Source organism: Rutidosis leptorrhynchoides, chromosome 10 (assembly GCF_046630445.1).
Source record: "Rutidosis leptorrhynchoides isolate AG116_Rl617_1_P2 chromosome 10, CSIRO_AGI_Rlap_v1, whole genome shotgun sequence".
NCBI classification, from domain to species: Eukaryota; Viridiplantae; Streptophyta; class Magnoliopsida; order Asterales; family Asteraceae; genus Rutidosis; species Rutidosis leptorrhynchoides.
In genome coordinates, this window is record NC_092342.1 from 270,989,447 (window position 1) to 271,008,505 (window position 19,059).

Sequence of the window (19,059 nt, forward strand, 5' to 3'; positions counted from 1 at the left end):
GCAAGTATTTTCCAATATGCTGTCCATGTTTCATGACAGTAGACAGGAGGGGGTTGTCTCAGTGAGGAGAGAAACTCGTAAAACAAATTGGAAAAATAGAGAAGCAGAAGGAGAGAATTACAACAAACTGGGTAATTTATTATACAAGGAAGAAGAAGTTGTGATCTTTTTAAGTTATGATCCAACTCCATTCTATCAATACATATTTATAGGCCATAAAAGTGGAAATGACCTGCTACCTCTTAAAGAGGTTACCGGATGACTTGTTACCTGCTAATCAGGTAAAAGCTTAATTATTGATATAATGACATCATTGCTTACATCACTCACAATTATTGATCTAATGACATCATTGCACACATCACACCACACTATGACATCATTTCTTACATCACTCACAATTATTGATCTAATGACATCATTGCACACATCACACCACACTATGACATCATTGCATACATAATATTACACAAATACATAAATACGTATTTTAATCTGTATCCGGCCACTCATCACTGTCGAAATCATCTCTAGGGTGCCTGTACTGTTCTTCTTCTGATGATGTTTCATCCATGTGATTGTTTGGATCTGTATTGATTATGGTTTCCATTAAATCTCTTTCACGAATAGTATTCTTAACAAAAGCATCCAAAGCTGTTGCTGGTGACTGGCTTAGAGGGTGATCTGCTTGTCAAAAAGATGTTGAGTCAATGAATGTATGAGGTAATCTGTTGAGCTGACTCATTTCTACCTTGAATAATAACCACTGTTCTGGGTGAACATCTTTTGTACTGATGAGATTATATCCATACCAGCCATGGATTTTTACAAATGAATCTTGATGGATTATTGTGCCGTTTGGAGACTGTGAACATCGGACCAGGTTCTGATGGAAAATAATTACAACATATGTAGTGAGGAAATTGCCAAATATTGATTCCCAATAAGACATTGTTTGATATCTTAGAAGGAATTTGAGAGTATTTCGAAACATTTGTTGTTCATCTTGGGGATTTCCTACTTGTGTTAAGAACAAATATCTGTTCATCACTTGTGCATTGAATACAATTGCAATGTAATGACACCTGGATAGATTGAGGAAGAAAGGGATTGCTTCAGGGACAAGGTGATATGGATCATGAATGTGGAAAAGGTTGAGAAAAGGGTATTCAGAATTGAAGGTCATTCCTCGAAATGGAGAGCTTCCATATTTTCTAGCAAGTATTTTCCAATATGCTGTCCATGTTTCATGACAGTAGACATGAATTGACTTTTCTAGGATTTTTTCTGTGATTTCATGTGGGAGTTGATCCATTCTTTGCCATACTGTTGATTGAGGTGCTGATGATGAAGATGAAGATTCTGCATCTGGTTGTAAAACTGCTATAACAGGAATGAGTAAATTGCTTTGTTCTGCACCTTTTCTTGAAAGAAAATCTAGAAGAAAATTGGTTGATCCTTTTATGTGTTTAACTTCAAAATCATATTGGGAAAACCATTCTGCCCATCTGAGCAATTGAGGATGTGGGATTGTCTTGTTCTTGAATTGTAACATTTTAGGAAATGAAGACATATCCATTTCAATAAGAAATTTGTGACCAATAAGGTGAAAGGCAAACCTTTTGATACCATTTTTGACTGCAAGGATTTCTTTGAAAGTAGAATGGTAGTGTGTTTCAGAAGGTTTGAAATGACCACTTTGATAACCACAGATGTTGCGGTTACCATTAATTTCTTCTAAGAGGACTGCTCCCCAGTGTTCATCACTTGCATCTGTCTGTAATATTCTTTTTCCATTGGATGGAATTTGGAGGGGAGGGAGATTATCAGTTAGTCTCTTAAGTTGTTGCACTGCTTTGGTTTGTTGAAAATTCCAGGGTGGAGGGTTCTTTTTGAGCATATCATACAATGGTTTGGTTAAATGGGAAAGGTTTTTGATGAATGGGGACATGTAATTTACTATACCAAGAAATTGTTGAATTTCCTTGGTAGTGGAAAGCATGTCTGGGAATTCAAGTAGTTTTTTCGCTACATGAGGTTGAAGGTGATATTGAGAGTTGTTGATGGTCATTCCCAAGAAATCAATTTGAGTTGTTGCCAAAATCATCTTTCTTTCTGAGAGCATAATTCCATATTGCAAAAGCAATGAATGAAATTTGTTTAGCAGTACTAAATGCTCTTCTTCATTTTTTGAAAAGAGAAGAATGTCATCAATATAAATTACTGCACTTGAGAGAATTGGTTCAAAGATCTTGATCATTGCTTTTTGAAAAGCTGAAGGAGCACTTTTTAGACCAAAGGGCATCACTGTCCATTGATAGTGATGATCAGGGATACAAAAAGCTGTTTTGTATCTTTCTTCAGGATGAATGCCAATTTGCCAAAAACCTGCTTTAAGATCAAACTTGGAAAAAACTTTTGCATTGGTTAGGCTTTGGAAGAGAGTCCATCTGTTTGGAAGAGGAAACTTATCATCTGCAAGGAATTCATTCAAAGGCTTGTAGTTGATTACAAGTCTTTTCTTGCCACGTATCTGTTCTGAATGTTTGTTGACATAGAAAGCTTCACACGCCCATGGGGATGTTGTTGGTTCGATCAGGCCTTCTTGCTGGAGTTGGGAAAGTTCTTAGACTGCAAGTTGTAAGTCTTCTGGATTCATTCCTTGGTGGCTTGCTTTTGTTGGATTGACATCTTCATTGAGCTTGAAAGGTAGTTTGATGAAAAACTCTGGATTCTGCCATAAAGGATTCTTGCATTTTTGAAGAAATTCTGTATGTGAATTAGCACAGGATGTACTAATTATCTTTGTTGAAAATTCTCCAAAATTGTTGTCAATTGTGTGTACCTGCAAATGGGTTAGTGATAACCAGGGTAATACAAAAGACTTATATTTTAGACCTTGGTTTGACCATGAAAGATTTTTGATTTGACTCAAGACATCAAAACCTAATAACAAATCTTTATTGGGAAGATGAGATCCTAAAACTCTATGACGTATTATACATTGTGGAAAGAGTTTTATGAGTAAAGGTTTACTAATAAGTTCTATAGAAAGAGAAGAACTATTAGCTGTTCGAAAGGTTTGAGAACATGGTTGCCAAATATGAGAGGGCAGAAGATCTGGATTCATAATGGTTGAAGAAGAACCTGTATCAAAAAAAGCGATAAGGGTTTGAGGTTTTGAATAGTGGGTAAGGAGTATTTGGACTGGTGCATAAGGGACACTTCTTTCAACAGGATAGATTCCTTGAATATCTATCATCATCGATTCATTTTCTGAAGTATCTTCTGAGCAATTTGATTCAGAATCAGACAATTGGATCATTAAAATTGTTTCATCATTGGGCTCATCATCTAATGAAAATAAAGATTCGATGTCATGATCAGACGAGTCTTCTTCTGTAATCATCGAGACTTGTTTCATGAATTTATCTTTTTTCTTGTTTCTGCATTCCTTTGCAAAATGACCACTTTTGCCACAAATGAAGCATCGATTTTTCCCTTTAAAAGAATTTTTATTTTTCTTTCTTAGGAATTTCCATTTTCCTCGTTTGAAAGGCTTCATCTTGTAGTTTCTGTATTTCTTGAATCTTGTGGATCTTTTGGAAGAACAATTTCATTTTTCATCTTTGCACTTTATATTAAATCTTCTGTCATCACATGCGTTGCCAAGCTTAGAGCCAGTTTCTTCAACGTATTTGAGAAATTTTTTGTGATTACAAAACTTTTCCAATGCTTCAGTAATGAATTGGTATAGAACACCTAATGAAACATCTTTCAATTGCTTGCCTGTTTTCTGGATAGTTCGTGTTGCTTCTATTGCCAGAGGTTCAGGAAAAGAGTTCAAGAAAACTTGTTTGAGATTAACATCATCTATTCCACCAAGCATATAAAATCTTTTTGACATTCGATTATAATGCTTATTCAGGTGTTTTGATTCGAAGGAGCAGCATTTCATTTTTAAAAATTCTTCACGAGCTGCAGTAAGCATCTGATCTCCAGTACCAAGAAATTCTATGTGAATATAATTCATGAGATCAATTGGGGTTCTTGCTGAAAGGATTTCTATCTGTCGGTATTCGCCAAGAGAATGATACCAATCAGAGAGTCTGCCTTCAAGTCTTGCAACAAATCGTCTACAGACTTCATGCATATCATTTTCTTCTAATTCAGCCGTGCACCATGCAAGAAAATGTTGCATGCGATCTCGCCATTGCGAAAAAGGAATATCATCAATAGTGAAACTTTTGAACGTTATGGATTGTGGTGTTTGGTGAGTTTCTGTGTAAGGAGTTTCAAGATCATCAAAGTGAAGTTCTTCTTGATCTGCCATGTATAGTTCTTCAAAAGCTTGAAACGGATCAAATGGTTCTGGAATTGGCTTTTTTGGCTTGATATGGGGTTTCAGATTTAGTGGTTGTATGGTAAGAGATTTCAAAAATGCACTTATCGGGTTTTCTTGTTGTAGGGCCATGGTTTCAAGGGTTTCATTTGCTGTTGAGGTTGAGGTTGAAGCACCAATAAAAGCATCGGGTTCATCTGGTTCAGTTTTGGGTACTTTTGGTTTAACTTGTGGTTTGGAGTCTATGGTATGTTTTGGTTTTAGTGAGAATGGGTTAACTGATGGGTGGAATGAAGAGTTTGCTTGAAGTGTTTGAATCTGGATGTTTGGTTGTGAAACTCTTGGGGAAAAAGGGTTTGAAGGAAAAGATGAGGGTTGATTCTGTTTATTCTGAAAATAAAATAATTGGTTTTCAAGGGCTTTTTTCTCTTTTTCTTTTTGAGAGAGGAGTTCAGAATAATTTATAGTACCTTTCATTGTAGTAACCACCATCATCAATTCTTTATGAAGTACATCAATTTTGGCTTTGATTTCTGCAGTAGTTGCTTCTATGGAAAAAACTTTAGATTTCATTTTTTCATTGTCATCTGAAAGCCTTTTTAATACTTTATTTTGAGCAACTTGATTTTCTGATTGCCAATTAAGCACTTGCTCAACAAGTGGTTGTTGAGTTCGTCTGCCTTGATGATCAATAGCTACAGGGGCTTCTATTTTCCATGAATGAGAGATTTTCTCTGGGTTTTGAAAAGGTTTAAGAGGTGGGAATTCTTGTTCATATGATGGGTTTTGTAGTTCAAACATGTTGCATTCCGGTTGTAGGATACGATTAGATCTGGTTCTGGGGTTTCTTCTTGATCGTCTGGTAAATGGTTGAGGATCTTCTATATCTGAAGGTTTTTCGTATGCCCGAGAGACATATTTAATTAATGTGGCTAATATGTTATGATCCAAGTCGGGTCATACCCAATAACAAGCTTACCGACACTTTACAAGTATTTAATCTTAACGGTTGGATCGTTAAATAAATACGCGACACTTGGATTTTAGAAAATCGGTTTTCTAAAATAATATCACTTGAGATAAATTATTTGGATAATTTATATATAATTGTTTATAAGTTTAAATAATTATGTTGTGTTATATTTTATAAAAGGTTTATAAAATATAAAAGTAACAAAACTATTACATGTTTATAAATATATGTAGATAACATGTTCATATATTTTATTAAGACATGGTTTTATAAAATAAGTAGAGTGCAGAATTTTGGTCTCCAAGACAAGATTCCATACTCCTTTTGTTACTTCCAACATACACAACTACATAGGAGCATGGCATATTACTTGTACCCATGCTTGACCATCATTTTTCAAGTGATATACACATTCTAAGCTAGTAAAAAAAACTGGAAAATTCTGCAGCAAAAGGGCTGCTAGGCCGTGGCCTTTGGAGCTAAAAGGAGTGTTCACAATTTTTTTTTACATGCTAAATTCAAGTGTCATACAAATCCTAACTAAAGGCAAGAGTGTTGGGGTTATAGCTTGGGGTATTACACACTTGAGACTTCAAGTTAGAAGTTGCTATTTCATCATCATCTTCATCATCTTGTAACCTCCTAACTTGGAGTAGGTACATCTCTTTACTTGCTTGTAGTTTGTAAGTATATATCACAACTTGATCCTAATTGGGATTTTGTAGTGATTCATAAGATTACCAAATATCCATATCCATATATGTATGAGTCAAAAGTCAAATTTATTAATAAGTAAGCGGAAGCATTTTAAATCTAATCTTTTAACAAGTTTAACCATTTAAACATGAATCCCTTTGATAGATCTAGTCTTGTAATATATGCTAAAATGTAAATAGAGCTAGTTATGGAGTTTTTACCTCCTCTAATCAAAGAGGGTGAAGAAACTAGATGTAGAGAAGAAGATGATGAAAAAGGGCTTGTTTCTCACTTGAAACCTCAAGTTTTGTATACCCACAAGTATGCAACCAACACCACCTTTAGTTAGGATTTACAAGACACCAAATTACAAGCAAAATCAAACCAAAACCACCTTTTGGAACCCCTTCAAAATCGGCCAAAAAAATGGAGGAGGAAGAAGAAGATTTTTTGCTAGTTTGAAACTTGAGAGAAGTGTGTGTAAAGTTGTGCAAGAGTCATATGCATGTATGGGAGACTACAACTAGTTAAAGCAAGCATGGGAGGTGTCTTGGGACTCCCCAAAACCGTCCTCCTTTGTTCTTTTTTTTTTTTTTTTTTTTTTTTTTTTTAATTAATGATTAAAGCATGCTTGAAACTAGTTACATACACTTTATTATGCATGTACATTTATATATGTTATAAACCTTTTATAAACATATAAATATACATATGTTACATGTACATGTATATTATTTATAAGCCACTTATAAATATATACATATAAGTTACTTGCACATCTATTCTATTTCATAACCATTTTATAAAATTATAACACACAAATAAGTTTAATCAACCAATTAAACTTATACTTAAAATTATCCAAATAATTTAATCTCAAGTATTTTACTTTAGAGAACCAATTTTCTAAAGTTTAAGTGTCAAGTATTAGTTTTAATAATCCAATCATTAAACAAATACATAAAGGTGTTGATAAACTTGTTATTGGGTATGACCCGACTTGGATCATAACATATTAGCCACATTAATTTATTATGTCTCTCGGGCATATAAAATACTATCAATCTCCCACTTGCACGAGAAACATAAGGAATTAATGCAAGTGACGGATACCACCTAACGACCGTCCATCACCCCCAATATGTTATGACTTAGTGCCATTCAATAACATCATCCCTTTCGAGTTCCCATCTCGAATATGATTAGGTGAATCTTTCACTATATCCTTTTGTCCTAGATGTCATGCTAAATCCAAGAGACATAGAGTGATCACTCTCTTATAGATTTAGCTTTATCAGGCCTTAGACATCTGACTCTCAACGAATAAGAGGGACAAATTCCATCTTGACTACATACGTCCTAGACACTACACCTTGCATCATACCTGAAGCCTCCCTTATGAGCTACCATGTTTCAGAATAGCGAAGGAAGGAATCAAAGCACAATACTCGGTGAATATCTGAACCCAATATGTATCTCAGGTCAGAGGATACAATGATATTCTCCTTTACTCAAGATTACATGTGATCAACCACAAAGGCTCCATACAGTAAACCTTGAGAGCGGGTCTTCCAATATTTGTGTCCCACAAATATCTATGAACCTTGGTTGCAACCTTGCCCCACATTCAGTCCTTGAATGTTAACCAATCCAAGTTCATAATAGTCTAAACCTCACACTTGTTCCCACAATTGTGATCAACTACGGAATTTAGAATAATAATTTATTCATGGATAAATATGCAACATTGGAACATGACTCATAATTAAATTAATACCATAATTATATTAATGAGTTTGAACTAATTCGTTCCGTTACAATACATAAAGTAGATCAATTCCAATCACTAGAATATCGAAGCCCTAACGCACAAACATGTCCCTCATGTTTTGGCCCATGTAAAAGCTTCGTGAGTGGATCCGCAACATTATGATCTGTGTGAACTTTGTGAATACATATCTTTCCCTTTTCAACCTCATCCCTGATGTAGTTGAATCTCCGCTCAATGTGACGAGTCTTTTGATGAGCACGAGGTTCCTTGATTTGAGCAATCGCACCCTCGTTGTCACAAAAGATCTCAAGAGGGTCCTGAATGGAGGGGACCACTCCTAAGTCGTCGATGAATTTCTTCATCCATGCAGCTTCCTGAGCTGCCAGTGAGGCGGCAATGTACTCCGACTCTGTAGTGGATAACGCAACAACCTCCTGTTTCGAACTCTTCCAAGAGACCGCACCACCATTTAACATGAAGACATAACCGGATTGTGATCGAGAGTCATCTCGATCAGTTTGGAAACTCGCGTCCACGTAACCTTTTACGGCGAGTTCCTCCTCACCAGACCCATATATTAGAAACATATCCTTAGTTCTCCTAAGGTATTTCAATATACTTTTAACAGCAATCCAATGACTGTTTCCTGGGTTATTCTGGTATCTACTTGTCAAGCTTAGAGCGCATGACACATCCGGTCTAGTACATATCATCGCATACATGATAGACCCAATAGCAGATGAGTATGGGACTTTCTTCATTCTCTCTTGTTCATCTTTCGTGGTAGGACACTGAGATGAATTGAGAACGGTTCCTCTTTGAATAGGTACCAAACCTTTCTTAGAGTTTTCCATCTTGAACCTTTTCAAGATTTTATCAATGTATGTACTTTGACTTAAACCTATCAATCTCTTGGATCTACTCCTATAGATCCCTATCCCCAATATGTATTGTGCGTCTCCAAGATCCTTAATGGAGAAGCAACTCTTTAGCCAAGTTTTGACTCCTTGCATCGTGGTAATATCATTCCCAAATAATAATATATCATCCACATATAGCACAAGGAACATTATAGAGCTCCCACTAGCCTTCTTGTACACACAAGCTTCATCACCATTTTTAATGAAGCCAAATTTCTTTGCCTCTTCATTAAAGCGATGATTCCACATTCTAGATGCTTGTTTCAATCCGTAGATTGATTTCTTCAACTTGCATACCTTTTTATGATTTTTCGGATCAACAAAACCTTCGGGCTGTACCATATAGACATCTTCCTCAAGATATCCATTTAGGAAAGCGGTTTTGACATCCATTTGCCATATTTCATAGTCATAGTGAGCAGCAATGGCAAATAATATCCTAATAGACTTTAGCATTGCCACTGGCGAGAAAGTTTCATCATAATCAACCCCTTGAGTTTGAGTGAAACCTTTTGCTACAAGTCTAGCTTTGTATGTATCCAAGTTTCCATGTATGTCGGTTTTCTTCTTGAAAAGCCATTTGCAATCAATTAGCTTGGAGCTAGGAGGTTGCACAACAAGTTCCCAAACTTGGTTTTCATACATGGATTGCATCTCGGCGTTCATGGCTTCCTGCCATTTATCTTTATCAATTCTTGATAAAGCATCTTTGTAGTTTGTCGGTTCATCCAAATCAACCGTATAGCAACCTTCCACGAGAAACCCATATCTCTCGGGAGGATTACTAATTCTACTAGATCTTCGAACGTCTTGTGTACCTTGATCATCCACTTGATCATTTTCAACATCCTCATGTTGAGTACTAGTGCCAACCAATTGTGTATCATCGGCTTGATCTTGTACCTCTACAAGATCTATCTTCCTTTCACCATCACCTTCCATAAGGAACTTGGTTTCAAGGAATTCCGCTTTCCGAGCAACAAATACGGTTTGCTCGGATGGATCATAGAAGTAATATCCCATGTCATCTTTGGGATATCCTATGAAGATACACTTTGTGGATCGAGCATGTAGCTTATTTGCTACATAACGCTTAGGATAAGCTTCACATCCCCATACTTTCAAGTATGAAAGTGAAGGAGGTTTTCCAAACCACATCTCATGAGGAGTTCGTTCCACCTTCTTGGTTGGGGCCATATTTAAAATACGAGCCGCGGAGCTTAGACAATAACCCCAAAATGATAGAGGCAACGAGCTTCTTGCCATCATAGATCGAACCATATCCATTAGGGTTCGGTTCCTCCTTTCGGAAACTCCATTAAGTTGGGGTGTTCCGGGTGGAGTAAGTTGTGAGATAATCCCACAACTCCTAAGATGATCTTGGAAGGCATCGCTTAGGTATTCACCTCCTCTATCGGTACGTAGTACCTTAATTGTCTTATTGAGTTGATTTTGTACTTCGTTTTGATATTCTTTGAATGCTTCAAACGTTTCGTCCTTGTGTCTTAATAAGTAGACATATCCGAAACGACTAAAGTCATCAATGAAAGTAACAAAGTATCTTTCACCTTTCCTAGTCATGGGTTTAAAGGGTCCACATACATCCGAATGTATTAATCCCAATAAATCTTTAGCCCTTTCATAGGTCCCTTTGAAAGGTGTTTTAGTCATCTTGCCTTGTAAACAAGATTCACATACTTCAAACGAATCCATTTCATTTGATTTCAAAAGTCCATTCTTTTGAAGTGTATGTATTCGGTTCTTGTTTATGTGACCAAGGCGACAATGCCATAAGTAGGAATCACTCAAATCCCTTTTGAGTTTCTTGGTGCTTGTATGGTACATTGAGCTACTAGATGATGTGTCATCATGAACCAATTCATAAATTCCATTTGAAGGCGAAGCCTTGAAATAGAATACATTATCTTTAGAAACATGAATATCATCATCAATAAAATTAACAACGTAACCACATTGTTTTAAGCGAGAAATAGAAATAATGTTTCTACACAAATCCGGAGCATACAAAACATTTTCTAAAATAAGTTCCAATCCGCTTGGAAGCTTCAAAATAAAATCTCCTTGAGCTTTAACATGCACCTTTGCACCATTGCCCATATAGAGACTTGATGTTCCCGCCTTATAATTACTTCTTTTGAACCCCTGCAAAGAATTGCAAATATGAGTTCCACATCCAGTGTCTAATACCCATGTATTAGAAGAAGTAATACTTAGCTCTATATATACCATATATATATTACCTGAGGTTTGCCCTGCATCCCTCTTGTCCTTCAACTCCTTAAGGTAGACCGGACAGTTTCGTTTCCAATGACCCATCTCACCGCAACCGAAACATGGGTCTTCCTTGGGGTTTGCCTTCTCGGTGACCTTTTGCTTCTTGGCCTTGTTGATGGTTGGGGTAAACATCTTCCCCTTCCCTTTGCCTTGATAGGCGGGTCCTTTTCTCTTAGCCACCTTTGGCTTAGAGGTGTTACCTTTGGACCCACCTTGATCGATTGCTAACACGGGTAAAGCCCTTTTACCCATGCTAGTTTCCGCCGTCTTAAGCATCCCGTGGAGCTCACCAATGCTCTTATCCATCCCATTCATATTGTAATTAATTACAAATTGATCAAACCTTTTTGATAGGGAGTTTAGGATAAGATCGGTGGCAAGCTCTTTTGATATGTTTAGATTGAGACGGTTGGCGCGATCGATATGGCTTTTCATTTTGAGGACATATGTTGAAACGGATTGGGAGTCGTCCATACGACATGCATGAAGCGCTCGAACGGTCTCGAAGCGCTCAACTCGTGCTTGTTGAAGGAACATCTCCTTCAATTGAGTGATCATGTCGTATGCGGTATGAAACTCGAAATCCTTTTGGAGTTCGGGTATCATAGTCCCAAGCATTAGACATGATACTTGCACGGAATCGTTGACATACTTATCCCAAGCAGCCATGCCCACTACATCCGCCTCGTCTGGTTGGTCGGGAATAGGGTCCTCCAACACATACGCCTTGTCCTCATGCCTAAGGACAATTCTTAAATTACGGAACCAATCCATAAAGTTCGTATGGTTGAGTTTGTCTTTCTCTAAGAGAGACCGTAACGATAGGTTGTTCATGTTAATTGGTACGTTTTGCAAGTTGTTGTTGTTGTTGGCGGCCATCTACAAAATTTAACAAAGTTCTTTTAAGTATCGATTTTAGATTTAATAAACAATACCCTTTTATGATTTTTAATTGTTTTATTAAATCTTAGAATCCAACGGTAAATCAAATTTCGGTTAGGTGACCTTTATCCCGTCATTTGATTTAGCTAGGTAGTCATTTACATGACAATTGCAATCCTTTTGCAACTTCTAAGTTATGGGATCATGCAATCCTTTTGCATGGCATATTAATCCCATCAACGCCTAATTGTTCCTCATGCTTCGGTGACCCTAAGTTCATGATTCCCAATTCAAGTCGTCCTACTTGTGTAAACATGTAAATTTAACAAACAAGTGGTTAGGTGACCTTTATCCCACTAGTGTGCGGAATTTACCTTATTCACATTAATCCGCTCATGACGGTTAGGTGACCTTTATCCCGTCAAGAGTTTCTTAATATGTCTAAGCGTTTTCACAAAAGGATGGCGTTCAACTTGTTTTCTTTGTTTTAGTTAAAGGGATTTTAAGTCTTCCTAAATTCTAGTTTATGAAAACCCTTTCCATACACCAACATGCATTTGATGTATGGTACATTATGAAAAACCCATTTCATGTCATTAGTAAAAAAAACCAATTTTTACTTGATATAAACCATTTTATATGCACTTTTCATCTAGTTCCTAATAACCATTTATTAGTGTCTTATGTTGTTTTTAATTATAACCAATTATAATGTCATTTTGCAAGTTTGTTTCATGAGATATTGTATCAACCAAACACATACACAAAATCATACAAGCATGCAAAATAGAAGTCCACAATCATGCCAAAGTGGTGAACACTTGTTTAGCCAAAACAAGTGTTACCTAAAGGGTTAAAACCACAAAGTAGGAGATTAACAAATCTCCCACTAACTCTTGCATCCTAATGCTCCATCTTGTAATCTTCATACATCTTCTTGAGTCTTCATTTCTTTTACAAAATTATGTAACCTACTACATTTTTCTAGTAAAAGGAAATTACAACCTACTCTATTTTTACAAACCAAAATAGAATAAATTACAACATGAAATTACAAAATAATTATTACAAGCTTTACAACCAAATGAATGAATAATTATTACATGCCATAAGAATGAATAATCAACCATGAATATAATCAAACCACACACAAATCCAACCACAAGGTCAAGGCATGATTGTGAACCAAAACAACAACAAATCTTGGCCAAACTTGAAGTCCCAAAACCCACTTTTGGGGTCCAAAATTTCGGCCAAGAACCAAACCCCACCAAAACTCAAGATTTTTTACATTCTACTTTCATGCATGTTAGTAGATTGTAAAATAAATGAGTTTTCTAGCCAAAAACAAGAAGCATATTAACAAGACTTTGGCTCTAGATACCATTGTAGTGATTCATAAGATTACCAAATATCCATATCCATATATGTATGAGTCAAAAGTCAAATTTATTAATAAGTAAGCGGAAGCATTTTAAATCTAATCTTTTAACAAGTTTAACCATTTAAACATGAATCCCTTTGATAGATCTAGTCTTGTAATATATGCTAAAATGTAAATAGAGCTAGTTATGGAGTTTTTACCTCCTCTAATCAAAGAGGGTGAAGAAACTAGATGTAGAGAAGAAGATGATGAAAAAGGGCTTGTTTCTCACTTGAAACCTCAAGTTTTGTATACCCACAAGTATGCAACCAACACCACCTTTAGTTAGGATTTACAAGACACCAAATTACAAGCAAAATCAAACCAAAACCACCTTTTGGAACCCCTTCAAAATCGGCCAAAAAAATGGAGGAGGAAGAAGAAGATTTTTTGCTAGTTTGAAACTTGAGAGAAGTGTGTGTAAAGTTGTGCAAGAGTCATATGCATGTATGGGAGACTACAACTAGTTAAAGCAAGCATGGGAGGTGTCTTGGGACTCCCCAAAACCGTCCTCCTTTGTTCTTTTTTTTTTTTTTTTTTTTTTTTTAATTAATGATTAAAGCATGCTTGAAACTAGTTACATACACTTTATTATGCATGTACATTTATATATGTTATAAACCTTTTATAAACATATAAATATACATATGTTACATGTACATGTATATTATTTATAAGCCACTTATAAATATATACATATAAGTTACTTGCACATCTATTCTATTTCATAACCATTTTATAAAATTATAACACACAAATAAGTTTAATCAACCAATTAAACTTATACTTAAAATTATCCAAATAATTTAATCTCAAGTATTTTACTTTAGAGAACCAATTTTCTAAAGTTTAAGTGTCAAGTATTAGTTTTAATAATCCAATCATTAAACAAATACATAAAGGTGTTGATAAACTTGTTATTGGGTATGACCCGACTTGGATCATAACATATTAGCCACATTAATTTATTATGTCTCTCGGGCATATAAAATACTATCAGATTTAACTTTAATTGGTTAAAGATTAACAAGTTTTAAATGATAATATGAACATGCTTCCGCTTTTTCTTAATTCTTAAAATGGTTTAAGTATATTATAAACTTGTTAAATCCCAACAATGGTATCTAGAGCCGAAGTTGTTGAAATATGCTTCGAGATGGTTATTAAACCCACTATAATTTTGCATTCTATGAACATGCATGAAGTACAATGTAAAATTTTCGGTTTTGGGTGGTTGTCATTTTGGCCAAAATCACTTGTGATTCTGCATTCTGTACTGCAAATCACTTGTGATTCTGTATTGCCAATCACTTGTGATTCTGTGTTGCAGATCACTTGTGATTCTGTGTTGCCGATCACTTGTGATTCTGTATTGCCAATCACTTGTGATTCTGTGTTTCCAATCACTTGTGATTCTGTATTGCCTATCACTTATGTTGATGATGTTCACAATCTAAGCCTTGACCTTGTGTTTGGTTGCATGCATGGTTGATTGATATTTATTCAATTGGTTTGTAATAATATTTATTCATTTGGCATGTAATAATTCATTTGGTTATGTAATTTATTTTATATTTGGTATGTAAAATAGATTAGGTTGTATTTTCATTTTTTAGAGAAAAATGTATTAGGATATATTTTTTGTAAAAGATGAAGATGCAAGATGAAGAACACAAGAAGAAGCATTTGGATGCAAGATTGAGTGGGAGATTTTAAATCTCTAACTTTGAGTTATAACCCCTTAACCGGTGGCATTTGTTTTGGGCTAAACAAATGCCTACCAAAATGGCTAGATTGTGAACATCTTTGTTTTGCATGCGTGGTTGTTTTAATTTCTTGTATGATTGTGGATTGTATGTTTGTATGCCACAAGTTAATCACACAAGTTAACAACAAACAAAACTAAAATTTAATTGGTTAAATTAGACGTTATTAATCACATGCAAAACGACAATTTAAAATGGTTAAATTGAAATGGCTAAAAGGACATTAATAAACGGTTATTAAGATCATGATTAGGATCATATATATAAAATGGTTTATAGACATGAAATTGGCTTTTCATAATGAACTATACACCAAATGCATGTTGGTGTATGGCAAATGTTTTCTTAAACTAGAATTTATGGAAACTTAAAATCCCTTAACTAAAACAAGGTAAACAAGTTAAACGCCATCCTTTTGTGAAAACACTTAGACATATTAGGAATCTCTTGATGGGATAAAGGTCACCTAACCGTCATGAGTGAACTAATATGAATAAGGTACACTTCGCATACATGTGGGATAAAGGTCACCTAACCACTTGTATGTTAAGTCTACATGTTTACACAAGTAGGACGACTTGATTTAGGAATCATGAACTTAGGGTCACCGAAGCATGAGGAACAAATAGGCGTTGATGGGATAAATATGCCATGCAAAAGGATTGCATGATCCCATAACTTAGAAGTTGCAAAAGGATTGCAATTGTCACATAAATGACTACCTAGCTAAATCAAATAACGGGATAAAGGTCACCTAACTGAAATTTGATTTACCGTTGGATTCTAAGATTTAATAAAACAATTAAAAATAAGAGGGTATTGTTTATTAAATTTAAAATCGATACTTAAAAGAACTTTGTTGAATTTTGTAGATGGCCGCCAATAACAACAACAACATGCAAAACGCACCACTTAACCTAAACCACCTATCATTAAGGTCTCTCTTAGAGAAAGACAAACTCAACCATACCAACTTTATGGATTGGTTCCGCAATCTTCGGATTGTCCTCAAACAAGAGGATAAAGCGTATGTACTTGAGGACCCCATTCCCGATCAACCGGATGAGAATGATGTGGAGGCAATGGCCTCTTACGATAAGTATTGCCACGACTCCCTTCAAGTCTCATGCTTAATGCTTGGGACTATGATACCCGAACTCCAAAAGGATTTCGAACATCATAGTGCATACGACATGATAACGCAATTGAAGGAGATGTTCCTTCAACAAGCGCGTGTCGAACGCTTCGAAACGGTTCGAGCGCTACATGCTTGTCGTATGGACGATACCCAATCGGTTTCATCTTATGTACTTAAGATGAAAAGCCTTATCGATCGTGCTAACCGTCTTAACCTAAACATATCTAATGAGTTAGCCACCGATCTTATCCTAAACTCCCTATCAAAAAGGTTTGATCAATTTGTAATTAATTACAATATGAATGGGATGGATAAGAGCATAGGTGAGCTTCACGGTATGCTTAGAACGGCGGAAACTAGCATGGGTAAAAGGGCTTTACCCGTGTTAGCAATCGATCAAGGTGGGTCCAAAGGTAACACCTCTAAGCCAAAGGTGGCTAAGAGAAAAGGACCCGCTTACCAAGGCAAAGGGAAAGGGAAGATGGTTACCCCAACCATCAACAAGGCTAAGAAGCAAAAGGTAGCCGAGAAGGCAAACCCCAAGGAAGACCCATGTTTCGGTTGCGGTGAAATGGGTCATTGGAAACGAAACTGTCCGATCTATCTTAAGGAGTTGAAGGATAAGAGGGATGCAGGGCAAACCTCAGGTAATATATATATGGTATATATAGAGCTAAGTATTACTTCTTCTAATACATGGGTATTAGACACTGGATGTGGAACTCATATTTGCAATTCTTTGCAGGGGTTCAAAAGAAGTGATCATGAGGCGGGAACATCAAGTCTCTATATGGGCAATGGTGCAAAGGTGCATGTTAAAGCTCAAGGAGATTTTATTTTGAAGCTTCCAAGCGGATTGGAACTTATTTTAGAAAATGTTTTGTATGCTCCGGATTTGTGTAGAAACATTATTTCTATTTCTCGCTTAAAACAATGTGGTTACGTTGTTAATTTTATTGATGATGATATTCATGTTTCTAAAGATAATGTATTCTATTTCAAGGCTTCGCCTTCAAATGGAATTTATGAATTGGTTCATGATGACACATCATCTAGTAGCTCAATGTACCATACAAGCACAAAAAAACTCAAAAGGGATTTGAGTGATTCCTACTTATGGCATTGTCGCCTTGGTCACATAAACAAGAACCGAATACATACACTTCAAAAGAATGGACTTTTGAAATCAAATGAAATGGATTCGTTTGAAGTATGTGAATCTTGTTTACAAGGCAAGATGACTAAAGCACCTTTCAAAGGGACCTATGAAAGGGCTAAAGATTTATTGGGATTAATACATTCGGATGTATGTGGACCCTTTAAACCCATGACAAGGAAAGGTGAAAGATACTTTGTTACTTTCATTGATGACTTTAGTCGTTTCGGATATGTCTACTTATTAAGACACAAGGACGAAACGTTTGAAGCATTCAAAGAATATCAAAACGAAGTACAAAATCAACTCAATAAGACAATTAAGGTACTACGTACCGATAGAGGAGGTGAATACCTAAGCGATGCCTTCCAAGATCATCTTAGGAGTTGTGGGATTATCTCACAACTTACTCCACCCGGAACACCCCAACTTAATGGAGTTTCCGAAAGGAGGAACCGAACCCTAATGGATATGGTTCGATCTATGATGGCAAGAAGCTCGTTGCCTCTATCATTTTGGGGTTATTGTCTAAGCTCCGCGGCTCGTATTTTAAATATGGCCCCAACCAAGAAAGTGGAACGAACTCCTCACGAGATGTGGTTTGGTAAACCTCCATCTCTATCATACTTAAAGGTATGGGGATGTGAAGCTTATCCTAAGCGTTACGTCCCTAATAAGTTGAATGCTCGATCCACAAAGTGTATCTTCATAGGATATCCCAAAGATGACATGGGATATTACTTCTATGATCCATCCGAGCAAACCGTATTTATTGCTCGGAAGGCGGAATTCCTTGAAACTAAGTTCCTAATGGAAGGAAATAGTGAAAGGAAGATAGATCTTGAAGAGGTTCAAGATCAAGTAGATGATACACAATTGGTTGACACTAGCACTCAACATGAAAATGTTGATAGTGATCAAATGGATGATCAAAATACACAAGACATTCGTAGATCTGGTAGGATTAGCAATTCTCCTGAGAGATATGGGTTTCTCATAGATGGTTGCTATACGGTTGATTTGGATGAACCAACAAACTACCAAGATGCTTTATCAAGGATTGATAAAGATAAATGGCAGGAAGCCATGAACGCCGAGATGCAATCCATGTATGAAAACCAAGTGTGGGAACTTGTTGAGCAACCTCCTAGCTCTAAGCTAGTTGATTGCAAATGGCTTTTCAAAATGAAAACCGACATACATGGAAACTTGGATACATACAAAGCTAGACTTGTAGCAAAAGGATTCACTCAAACTCAAGGGGTTGATTATGATGAAACTTTCTCGCCAGTGGCAATGCTAAAGTCTATTAGGATATTATTTGCCATTGCTGCTCACTACGACTATGAAATATGGCAAATGGATGTCAAAACCGCTTTCCTAAATGGATATCTTATGGAAGATGTCTATATGGTCCAGCCTGAAGGTTTTGTTGATCCAAAATATCCTAAAAAGGTATGCAAGTTAAAGAAGTCAATCTACGGATTGAAACAAGCATCTAGAATGTGGAATCATCGTTTTAATGAGGAAGCCGAGAAATTTGGCTTCATTAAAAATGGTGATGAAGCTTGTGTATATAAGAAAGCTAGTGGGAGCACTATCATGTTCCTTGTACTATATGTGGATGATATATTATTATTTGGGAATGATATTACCACAATGCAAGGAGTCAAAACTTGGCTAAAGAGTTGCTTCTC